Genomic DNA, 12,834 nt, shown 5'->3' with positions numbered 1-12,834 from the left:
GCAGGCAATGCAGGGGCTCAAGCACCAACCGGATGCCCGTGGCTGCAACTATTCGCTGGACCACCCCCACCCAGAATTCCCTAACCAAAGGGCAGTCCCAGGCTAAGTGCAGGAAGCCAGCTTCCTCAGCGTGACATCTAGGGCATCCGTCTCCCCTATCCTCAGAGATGCGATTCAATGACACTGGGGTTAGGTAAGTGCGGTGTAGAAAATTGAAGTGCGTCAGTTTAAACCTTGCATTGCATGAGCCCTTGCGCGTGAGGGTACCTGTGCGCGCCCATTGTCCCTGGTCCAGCGGAGTGCCGAGATCTGCCTCCCAGGCTGCCCGGGATGGCAGTACCGGAGGGGTTGAGTCCCATTTCATGGACTTATAGAGGAGTGAAATCAGCCTACGCCCCTTGCCACAGGAAAGGAGGATGTCCAAGGTGTGGGTCAGTGGTGGTACGTCTGGGTACTGGGGCCAGGTGACCTTTGCCACCTCCTGGAGTCCCCTGAAATGTAGGTATTGGTCCCGCCCAAGACTAAAGACCTCTTCCGCCTGCTCATAAGTAAGAAAGGACTCATTAGTGTAAAGGTCAGCTAGAACTTCGCAGCTTCCCTCCCTCCAGGAATGAAACGACATGTACTGCCCCATATCGATGAAGGGGGCCAGTATCCACATCGGGAGCTCCCTGTGAAAGGGGGCTCTCCGCAAGACTCTTCACAAACCGCTGCCATATACCGGCCGTGTGTCACACCACATATGGAAGGGACGTGTCCGCCCCCTTACCCTGCATCAGGGCAACCTGTAGCGTTTGGGTATCCGCCCTACCAGAGAGGAGGCGCGTCCCCCAATCATCAGTGTCTGTAAACCAACGGGCCGCATGTTGCAACTGGGCCGCATATTAGTATAGGTCGAAGCGCGGGGCTTCAAGGGCCCCCTCCTCGTAGCTGCTGACAACTGTGTTTAGAGCCACCCTACTGCGTCGGCCCGCCCACAGCAGGGACGTGAGAAGCGTATTAAGAGTGCGGAAGACTCGTGGTGGGAGCGGACACAGCGAGTTCTGGAGGACATATAACGTCCTAGGCAGCATCACCATCTTGGCGACAGCCAGTCGTCCCATCAACGAGAGTGGTAGAGATCTCCAGAAAGACACTGGCTGCTGTAGGGGCGCGTGTATACGATCCAAATTCTGGGCTAACGCCTGCTCGTCCATCGGAACCACCCGTATGCAAACATAACGGAACCCTTCCCGCTCCCAGTGCAGCCCGAGGTCAGGTAGGTCTTCCAAGTGCACAGAGTCCAACCCCGCCAGTGGGAAGATCAGGGACTTATGGCGGTTGAGTCGTAGCCCCGAAACCTCCCCAAAACGGTCCAAATGATGCAACAGAATCGGCACTGCGTCCCGGGGGGGCGGTCAAATAGAACAAAGCATCATTCGCGTATAGGGAAATGACACTGCACGTGTCCCCTGCCCTGACGCCCCACTGCTCCATGTCTGTGCGGACCTGAATAGCGAGGGGCTCTATGGCTAGGGCAAACAGTAGCGGCGAGAGGGGGCACCCCTGGCGCGTACCCCGTCCCAACCGCCACTCGGACCGTGCGCCCCCAAGTTTCACCCTGGCACGCGGGGCCGTGTACAAGATGCGAATCCAGCGACAAAAATTGGGGCCTAGCCCCATGGCCCGTAGGACTTCGAGAAGATAACCCCAGTTGACTGTATCGAACGCCTTGGCGAGGTCAATAGATACCAACAGCATCTGCTCTTCCCGCCCACGCACCTCGTGTAAAATGCGATTCAACCGCCGCAGATTCATGGCCGTATTATGTCCCGGTATGAAGCCGGACCAAATGAGTCGTGTACGGCGCTAAGCGCATGGCCAGGAGCTTGCACAAGATCTTAACGTCCGTATTGATCATCGTGATCGGACAATACAATGAAGGCTCTTGGACGTCTCCCCCCGGTTTCAGGACCATGCATATTTTCCCCAGCGTAATGCTCAGCAAGAGAGTCCTGCTCTCAAACGCCTCAAGATAAACTTGCAGTAGGAGTTGGGGGAGTACACCTCCGAAGGCCTGATAAAACTCAGGAGGGAATCCGTCACTCCCTGGTGACTTGGCCCTCGTCAGGCGCTGCAGGGCAGTAAGCACCTCACTCAAAGACAGAACTTCATCAAGGTCTTCCTGCGCCGGCCTAGGGAGAGACCGCAGGGACAATTCCCGAAGGTAAGAGAGATAAGATGACTCAGTAACCGTGGGGTCCGTAGCATACACCCGCTGGAGATGGGACAGAAAAACCCACAGCAGTCCCATTTCAGAGTGGAGCAAGCCCCCCGTAGGCCCCCGCAGGGCCACAATCCTCTCCGGGGCCCTCTCCCTTCGAAGAATCCAAGCTAACAGTCGGTCCGATTTATCACCCTCCCTATTAAGATGCTGCCTATATTATGTGAGAGTATATTTAGCGAGCCTACCTAGAATGTCGTGGATGCAGGTCTGAGTGTCATACTCTCCATCTCTCGTGACAGTGTCGTGGGCCCCAGAGGTCTGTAATTGCACGAGGCGGCTTTCCGCCTCCTGTAGCTCTTGTTTGGGCTGTTTTCGAGCCCCATAGGTTAGGCTCATGCACCACCACCGCCTTTAGGGCGTCCCATTTCGTGGCCAGTGGGATATCTTCCCCCCCCCCCCCAGTTATGGTCTACGTAGTCGGCGATGGCAGTTTCTATGTGGTGCTTCCCCACCTGGTCCTCAAGGATCTCCGCTGGTAACCTCCAGGTCCGGGGGCGACACACCAGGGCCCCCCACTGCACCACACACGCCACAGGGGAGTGATCAGAAGGGAATCGCGCCTGATAGGTAACCTCAAAGGACATGGTGGCTTCTGGGTTTGCGACTAAGACCCTGTCCAGATAACTATATGTATTGTTAGTGGAGGAAAAACAGGTGTATACCTTCTGAGTCGGGTGTGTCTGGCGCCAGATATCCTGGGCTCCTATATTCCCCATGACCTCCCGGAGTTTCTCTGTCATACGCGGCTTCGAGCCCGCTCGGGGTGGAAATCTATCAAGGATGGGATCTAGGACGCAGTTAAAGTCCCCAAACCAGAGCAGCGGAACCTCCAGTTCGGGACCAGAACCTCCTGTATGGTCTGAAAAAAGTCTGGGTCATCGGTATTCGGGGCATAGGTGTTGAGTATGGCAATATCCCTGCCATCTAGTTTAGCTCTAAGGAGCAGGAACCACCCATGGATGTCAGCCGCCACATACTGGACAGCAAACGGGACCCCGGGGGCCACCCACATTAGGACCCCCCTGGCATATATGGAAAATGAAGAGTAGAAAACCTGTCCCCTCCACTTTTTCCCCAATTTCTGAGCCCCGTCATCCATGAGGTGAGTTTCCTGGAGGCACGCTATCAAGACCTTGTGCCTGCGAAGGGAGGACAGGACCCTATATCTCTTGGTGCACATACCCAGCCCTCTCACATTTCAACTCAGGAATTTATGCCCCATGTAAGGTGAAGTAACCAATCATACCGTAGCCCACATCCTGTGTGGCCACCCCAATCCCTTGCCCGAAATGCAATACACATGAAGCCTGAATTAAACAAAGAACCCCCCCATGAACACCCTCCCCCTCCCACGAGCAATTTACTGACAACAACAAAACATGCAGCAATGTCCTTCCCATGCTAGTGCCAGGACGTGCACAGCCAACCCATGAGCCCAACCGGGCCAAACTACCCAACAAGTGGAGAAGAGAACCCCTTCCCCCAAGTCCAGCGCCCGGCACATGCCAGCCGCCCCAAGTAATTGTGCAGAGTCTCGGGCCAACTGAGTAAGTGTCCGGGAACTACTAAGTCCCCCCCTGTCCAGGCCTAGCGCCCAACTCAATGCAGCCTCCTCAGTGTGTATTTGGAGGTCTTTGACAGCCCAGGGGCATGCGCCCGAGCCCCCAGGGTAGTGCATTAGTGATCATCCAACCCCTATTTGGGACCCCAGCATCCCAGCTCTCTGTTAGTTTACTCCCCCACTATTTATGTGCGAAGATTCTCCGTCGTCGCCCACAGTGATTCACTGTCTCTCTCCCTGGGCGGCATCCGCCGATCGATTCCTGCGTCTGTTGCCTCTCCTCCTCGGCGGTCTGGAGCCCCAAGCACTCCGGGCTCCCCCAAGTTCACCCGGCGGGAGGGCATCTCCCCGGCTCTCAAGCCACTCCCATACCTCCTCCAAGGTATCAAAGAAGTGCGCCTTTTCCTTGAATATGACCTTGAGCTTGGCAGGGTAGAGTAACATGTACTGCATGTGGAGGTCTCGGAGTTTCTGCTTAACAGCGAGGAAGGATTTCCTCTGCTCCTACACCTGCCGGGTGTAGTCCGGTTAGATAGAGATCTTAGCGTTGTCAAAGGTGAGGTTCGCTGTTTCTGTGGCCGCTTTCAGGATAGTCTTGATCATTCAGGATTTTAGCAATTAGGGCACTCGGGGGAGCGCGGCGGCGGGACCAGCGCCCTATGGGCTCGCTCTACCACAAATACCTCCGACAGACCCGTGGGGCAGGGTTTCGTGCATATCCAAGTCTCCAAGAATCGTTCCGCATTGCCCCCTTCCGATCGTTCTGGAACACCCAGGACCCTGATGTTGCTGCGGCGTGCCCTCCCCTCAGCCTCCTCAACTGTGCACTCCAGTTCCCCTGTTGCGGAGGTGAGCTGCGAGACTGTTTTCTTCAGGGAAGCGACCTCTCCCTGTAGTTGGACGATATCCCCCTCCGCAGTGGAAACTTTATCCGCTACTTTCCTCAGGTCCACCCGCAACAGGTTTACATCAATAGAGACTCAATCTTCTTCTCCAGGGCAGTGCGGGATCCCTGTATCGCCTGCAGGAGCTTCGCCCGAGAGGGCTCGTCGGCCGCATCACCCTCCCCGTCCAGACCCGTCTGATGCGTAATCCGCTGCGAGGGGAGGTGTTGGGTGGTATATTGCATTATGGTATTGGGTTGAGAGGCGTGGGGCAGCCTGTCCTTACCCATTGTGTTGGCTTGCGAGGGTCACTTTGGGGTCCGCGTCTCAGGTGCTCTCCTCACAAAATACCTGCCCCATCGGCGAGCCAGCAGAGGCACTGCAGGAGTCCCCTGGGGAGAAGAACCCGGGCCCGACCACTGTGTGCCTCCCTCACTCCTCCTCGTCACGATGAGCATAGAATAAGGGAGAACACCTCAGGTGCGGCTCCACCGTGCCCCCGGGCTCATGCCACAGTCCTCAAGGCAAAGCAGGATTCAGCAATGGGCACCACCTCTGCTTCCACCAAGTCCACAGGAGCCGCCACCGAGCCCCAGACCACGCGGCTCACCTCCTGTTATGCAGGCCGCTTTCCGAACCTCGCGTAGCTACGGCCCCGGGTGTCTGGCTGTAGTTCGGGGTACCTCTAGATGGGGCGCCGTCCCCACGCACCCCCCCACCCCCTGCCGTACCTCAGATGGGTTCCAGGGAGACCCGACGGAAGATTGCCTGCGCCGGGCCGCCGATGTCCAATCGCTGGCCCCCCCGGCACCCCGCGGGATCTGCCGTCCACACGTGGGGGCCAGCGGCAATACAGGGGCCCAGCCTCTCACACCAGGCTCCAGATGTCTGTGGGCGCGCCTCCGGTCACAGCGAGACGCCCAATCCGGTCCCCCGAATGCGCAACAGTCTCAGGCAGCAGGCCTCACCCGCGTCGATGCAGGCCGCATCCTTGGCCTTGCGGAGGTGCGGTCCCTGGTTCCTGGCTGCCAGTCAGCCCCCACCCCGACAGGGCGCCGCCGCCACCACTTTGCCGCAGCTCCGGAGTGATCACAGGGACAGTCGAGGAGCTCCTCTGCAATCCCCAGGCTCCCCGTGGCTCCGCACACAGTCCAACATCCACCCATTGGGCCGGATGCGATACGGATGTTTAGCCCCCCGCGGGAGGACCCCGATGGCAGTGGGTGCCTTCCCCTGCAGCAGCGAGGCGCCGGGGTCAATCCGCCGGGTACGAGGCGGCCGCCAGCATAGAGTCTTCTTCACGCCAGCAAAGGCCGCATCCCCGCACTCGCGGAGTTGCAGGCCGGCAGTCTCGCGGGCCCAACGCTGTGATGGCTGCTCACAGACCGCGGGGCAGTCCGAATTCTCCACCGGGTGTTCCCCCCGTCTGTAGTGTCCCGGACAGACTCACGGGTCCGGTCTGAGCTCTGCCATAAGGATTTTTTCAGGATGTGTGTGGCTGGCTGGTCGGGAGCCGAAGGAGCTCACGTCCTGTCGGCCATGCTGCTTGGCCACGCCCCCCAGACTATGTTTTTTACTAAAGGAAGTGAGGTATAACCTGTAAATTTGGCAATCTTCATGATGACCTCATTAGAGATCAAATCATCATGCACATGCATCCAGGAGAATTTGTGGGTTTATGATTTGCTTTTGAAAGATTTCATGAAAGAAAGCAGAGTTATCCAAGAGATGTCCTAAGGCTACTAATATTAACCCTTTGGAAGCGGAGTAGTGCGTGAAGTTGTAAATAGGAAATCTCATACACAGCAGAAAGACGCCGCCACTAGCAAGGTCAGTAAACCTACCAAAGTTCTGACAAACTTGAAGGTTTTCAAATAAAAAAACAAGAAGAATGTTAAGTACCAAACACTTAGCCTGTAACAAAAAACACCCTGCTGCAAAGCAAAGATGTTCACATTGTGGGATCGTAGACAGTGGGAGTTGGTGCTCTTGTTTTACACTCTAGATTCCTTTTGTAATGTCATACTCATAGCACTTGATGGGTTTGGGCTGCTGACCTTTGTCAGGTTCGTTTTTCTTCTGTTGGCCAGATTGGGAATGTGAACAAGACCCTTTCCTCTGAGAGTTGTTTTGGGGGCCCGAAGAGAAGTCCTTTTTCTATCCCCCCCTCCTTTCTCTGGTGGTAACCCTGACCACCCTTTTGGGAATCCCCCCTAAGTATATTTTTGGACACTCTAGTGCTGACACAGAGGTTTGGTTCCTCAGCCAGGTTCCTGAAGTCAGTAAGCTTGCTATCAACCATGTGTCGGCGCAGCTCTGGGAAGCACGTTTCAAGAATGTGCTCCTTTAAAAACAAGTTGTACAAGCCTTCATAATCAACTTTGCTTGCCCTCACCCAGCCCTTCAGTGCCTTACCAGCAAATCCTAGAAAAGCACACCCGTTTGTGGAGAGAGTTTCTAACTGGCCCTGAATCATTGCCTGGACTTCTCAGGGGTCAGGCAAAACTTCTAAAGTAAGAGTTCTGTAACGATGTATCTGGTAGAGACGATTCTAGCCGCAGATTCCTTCACATAGAATTATCCCCAGACATGAGACTGGATCCGGAAAACTTTTGCCACAGCATCCCTGCGCGCTGGGGGTGCGGCGACACCGCGCGACTCCGCCCAGGCGTCGTCCGCATACGTGACTTCAGCTAGGTCACACAAGACCCACCTCAGCGCACCTACGTCAGTTTTCTTCGGAGAACTTTTCCGCAGCACAACGCGGAGCCACCAGACAAAAAACTATGACAGCATGGGAACAGTGTGCGAAAGAGTAGAAAAAGGAGAGACAAACTACACCAGAAAGAACAGTGCAACACTGCAGTGCCCAAAGGCAGGGGCCAAGAAAGAACAGGGCAGAGCCCTGAGCAGCCACCCTGCCAGCCCATAGTCCGCCTTTCCCCTGAAACAAGGAACATGCGCAAAGCCATGATACGCGTAACAGGCCCACCACCCCCATCCAGAAAAGGAAGGAAGGCCAGTCCCAAGACAGAGAGAAACACAAACCTCCAACCCACCCCATCATAGAGGGCAACCACCCCCCAGGGAAGAAGGGCAATGCCCAGCCAGATGACCCCTATTCGGAGGAAAGCAGAGGGGCCAGGACCCTCAGCAGCAACAGGAAGGAAAGGGAGGGAAGGACAGAGATTGAAGGGAAACCCCCCCTTAAACCTGGAGTAACCAGAGCAGGGGGGCACAGAAGCACCGTAACACCAACCTCCAAGGAACCAAGAGGAGGAATGAATCTCAACCAGACGGAGCCACCTGTCAGGAGACAAAGAAGGTTCTCACAGGAGACACAGCCCCCCACCAGGAGGAGAGTACAGAAGACCAACCCAAGGGTCCTCGCAGAACGGGGAGGAAGGGCGGGCCGTGAAGGAATCTGCAGCTAGAATCGTCTCTACCAGATACATCCTTACCGATGGATTACGGGAATGCTCTTCTGCTCTCTATAAATTAATACCATCTGAAGAGGCTCCAGGTTCTCCAGAACACAGCAGCCCGGCTGGTTCTTAACCTCCCGAGAAAAACATCCTCCGCTGCCTGTTTAAAGAGCCTACATTGGTTGCCAGTAAAAAAGCGTATCCTTTTCAAAACACTAACTCTGGTGCATAGACAATTGTATGGAAAGGGTCCTAAATACTGGTCCAAAAAACTCAGATGGTATCAGCCATCAAGAAATCTCAGGTCCAAGAATGAATTTCTATTAATACCTCTGAGAGTACGTACCTCCAGAAATGGTGGCCGAGCATTCTCGTGTTTGGCCCAGCCGCATGGAACAAAATTCCGCTCTATCTCCGTAACTCCCCTGACCATGGCCGTTTTCGCAAAGGACTAAAGAACTGGTTATTTGCAAATTAATACTGTTTTCTGATGTCAGAGTCTGCTGCAGGCGCCATGAGACTTCCTGGAAGTGATTTGTCCGAAGGTAAGTAAGTCGTACATCTGATAGAGACTACTAGCCGCAGACTCCTTCACGTAAAATAGATACCCTAGCAATACCCACGGGGAAGGAGGGTCTGCGAAAGGACCCCACCAGCCTGGACGGAACAGGGGACCAGATCTGCAGGCTAGAAGAGAAACTTCATCCCCGCAAGGCAAGAGGAACCTTCACAAGGAGAACACCACCGACCCCAGAGGGTATATAAGGAAAAAGAGTCTGAGGAGGCCCGTACCCTCACAGCAGAAGAACCAAGGGCAAGGCTAGAGGGGCAGAAGCACCCCACTCCCTCACAAGGCAACAGAACTTCCATCCAATGCCAAGACAGGAAGAGGAGGAAGAAGAAGAAGCCCAGAGAGCCCAAGGAAAAGAGGGAAGGAATGCGAGCTCCCTCTACATGGAAGGCAACAGGCCAGCCAGAACAGTGCCAATAGTCATAAGCTGCCAAAAGCAAGAAGAACAGCCCAGAGCCCCAGAAAGACCGGGCAGTCTACGCCTGACAAGGGAGCACTCAGAATCACCCCAGTCCTCGGGACAGGGGCAGGAAAGTGAGAAACTGCCCGGCCACACTACTATAAGGGCCAAGCACACAACTTCAAGAAGCAAAAGCAACATACAGAAACGCCAAGGAGAAACGGCACCCGAAGGCGACCAGAACTCCCTAGCAGAGCGCAAGCTATATAATAGCTACCACTACCCCACATAAGGTACGTTAAGACCCAAGACATGGGAACCCAATTTGGAAGAACTTCCGCAGCAGAGGAAAAAAACAAAAGGGCCACGGGGAAAAACACCCCCGCAGAAGGCTTGACAAGCAGCCCAAGCAAAGCAGAAGTCCTATTCTCAGGGCAAAGTCTGCACAACAAAACACACACATAGTCAACAAAGGGCCGTCCAGCAGCCAACAATGCCAAAGTCCCAAAGGAGGACTCAATGGCCAGAAAACACACTCCTCAGTCAGAACAAGAGGCCTATGAAGGCCCAGAACCACCCCAACTCAGCAGTCACTGAGGAGGGGATGGAGGAGGCGGAGGAGGACAGAGCCCTGCCAGGAATCTTTGGAGGGCGGAGTCAGCTGGGGCTTGGAACAACAGGCTGCCATCAAACGGAAGGTCAATGAGTCACTCCCGAATATTCTCGGGGAACACTCTGTCCCGAAGCCAAGCATGGCGATGGAGAGCGACTGAGGAAGCCATGGCCCGGCCCACCACCTCAGATATCCAGAGCAGAGCGGAGAATAAACGCCGCAAGCTCCCGGCCATCCAACGCATGATGCTGTAAGTCAACCTGAACACACTCCTGGGTCGCTGAGGATCCCAGAGACTTAGCCGAGTCCCAAAAACAGGAGGAAGCCCTAGCCAGAACCCAAGAGGTGATAAGAGCCCGCAGGGCAGCGCTGGTCGAGGCGAACATGTTGCACCCCCAAGAGTCCAGCCAACAGGCCTCCCGGGATAGGGGGGGTCAACAGTGGTTGCAGGGAGGCAAAAGCAGTCCTCAAAAGAGGACTGGCGGCAGAGGGGTGAAGGGAAAGACACGCTGGGTCACGAGGCGGCGGAAGGTGCCGGTGCAGAAGATGCTGAGGCACCGGATCCCCTGAGGCAGGATGCCTCCAAGCCCCCCGTATAGGAAGAAAGGAGCGAACCCTCGAAGGGAAGCAAGATTTCCCTCCCACCAGAGCCCTGGTGGAGAACCTCCAAGAGATGGTCCGCCGGAAAATGAGCAACCGGGTCACCCATGAGCAGGATGCCCACAGCCATGGACACTGCATGAGCAAAGGCCGCACCCACCTCTGTAGGGCCCTGCGGTGGAGAAAGCAGCTCCTCCATGGGCGACGTCTGCAAACTAAGGCAGCCGTCCCCGAAGCCGAGCGGGACGGGCAAGTGTCAGACCTGGAAGTCAGAAGGAGCCAAGGAATGCGGGACCTGCCTCTCTTCCGATGAACACTTCTGCCTCAGGAAAGACGGGGAGCCGCCCTTCGACACCACCGGTGAAAAAAGATACCACACGGCGACCAGTCTCCGGGGAGGACAACACCAATATACAGCCTACCTCCGGAGAAGATGGAGCGTCGGAAGACTAATCCACTAGCACGACCCCTGCGCGGAGCCGTAGAGTCCGCCACCTGAGACAGAAGGCCGGCACCTTCCGGCTTCGCCGGACAGGTTGCCTCCAAGTCACAGCGCATCGGGGACCGGAGTGGAACCGGAGCCAAACTGGCCCCGGGACGGCGCTGGAGCGACGCTGACTCAACCTCCGCCGAGGCAGCCGCCTGCGCAGAGGAATGAGAAGGGCCTGGGGAGCGATACAAAGTCTTCCGCCAGCCGCGGCCCAGAATGCGGCAGAGATCGTCCCGCAACCCATGTGTCGGCACTAGAGACGAATCAACCTCAGACTCGCCCTCCGACGAGGCAGCCGCCTGTGGGGAGGGACAAGAGGGTCCCGAAGAAGGACGAGGGGTCCCCACCCAGCCACGACCCGGAGCGGGACAAGGAAGGTCCACCGACCCCTGTGGCTCCGCACGGTTCAGTTGCTGCCAGCGCCGTAGCGGCGACACCTCGGCCTTAGACAGGACCACCTTGTCAAAGGACCGAGAAGGGCTCGGGGATGCGACCAGAGCCCGGCCGACCTCCTGCGACACCACAGGGACTCCCGCGGAAGTTTGCGGCGAGGCAGAGACGCCGTGGCCTGAAGGAGATGCCCCGGTGGAGCCGCACCCCAACAGTACCACATCCTCCAAGACTGGATCCGAACCAGCCGGGGCCGAAGCCGCCGGCAGCGCCACAGAGGGCTCCACGCAAGGCAAGGGATCCACCGGCGCCCCAGGAGGGGTAGGAGGAGGAGACTCCGGCGAGGCTTGCAAAGACACCTTGTATGTCTCCATCTGGACTCTCGACACCCCAGCACCGGGAAACTGTGGATAGGATGGCACGCTGGGCCGCATTGCCCGCGGAGAGCCCATGCCCGCAGCAGGCCGGAAACCAGCCCCCAGGGACATACTGCGTCATTTACCCACCGGGGAGCGACGGTCACGTGACATCGGAGAAAGGCAAGGACGACGACCACGGCCGTATCTGAAGCCGTCCGCCGAAGCAGACCAAGGGGATGACGCCGACCTGGAGAGATGCGCTGAGAGAAGTTTCATCCGGCACTCCCCGCCGCAATTTCGGCTTCAACTGTTGGCCTCGGCTTCGCACAATCAGTGGTGCCTCCCCCAAAACACCACCTACAAATGAGGTGAGGGTCCGACATAAGACGCCCACACGATGTGCAAGTCTTGAAGCCCGAAGGCATTCGCACACTGTTCCACAAAAAGAAGGGACAATGGATGGAAAAAAGAGGGCCCAAACAGGCCCGTAGCAAGGACCGGATCCGCGTTGCATGCGGAAAAGGACAACACCTGGGCGGAGTCGCCCCGCCCCCGGCTCGCAGGGATGCTGTGGTCAAAGTTTTCCGGCTCCAGTCTCACGCCAGGGGATAATTCTACGTGAAGTAATCTGCGGTTAGTAGTCTCTATCAGATACGGCCATATTACACCGATAGGTCTGCACAGCCTGCCATTGGTTCTAAACATGCTTTTTCGACAGCCTGCGCGATTGTGGCAGGCACAATAGTTGATTGTGATTTCAAATCTTCCTTGGCACGCACAATCTTTTGGGGATTGCACAGCACAATTGACTGAGTTGCATGCTTTGGTTTTGGCTCTTGAGTTTGCTGATCCTGATGTTCCTACCTTGGTAGTATGTGATTCGTTTTACTCTGTTCAATCCTTCAATGATAATTTGTTCTTCTGGACACAAATTGATTTCCGTGATTCTAAAAATAGTACCATAAAATGAGTTGGGTCTGTGTGGTCGTTCTTAAGGAATGTTTGCCGCTCACACATGTTATTCATACTTTAGGACATCAGCGTGTGGGAGCACACGCTGTTGGTAATTCATTGGCTGGTGACGCAGCCAAATCTGCAGTAGCCACTTGTTCAGTAGCAGCAATCACCAGGTCTATGACTAAAATTGATGATGATATTCTGGCAGCAATTGCTGCGACGAAGGAGGGAGCAGAGATTTCCCAAGGTTTCCCTTCACGTTATACATACCACATGTCCTCTGAACAAATTCCATTTGCAACTTTTCGGTCTGTTGGT

Source organism: Lissotriton helveticus, chromosome 3_2, assembly GCF_964261635.1.
Source record: "Lissotriton helveticus chromosome 3_2, aLisHel1.1, whole genome shotgun sequence".
NCBI lineage: Eukaryota > Metazoa > Chordata > Amphibia > Caudata > Salamandridae > Lissotriton > Lissotriton helveticus.
This window is presented reverse-complemented; position numbering follows the sequence as displayed.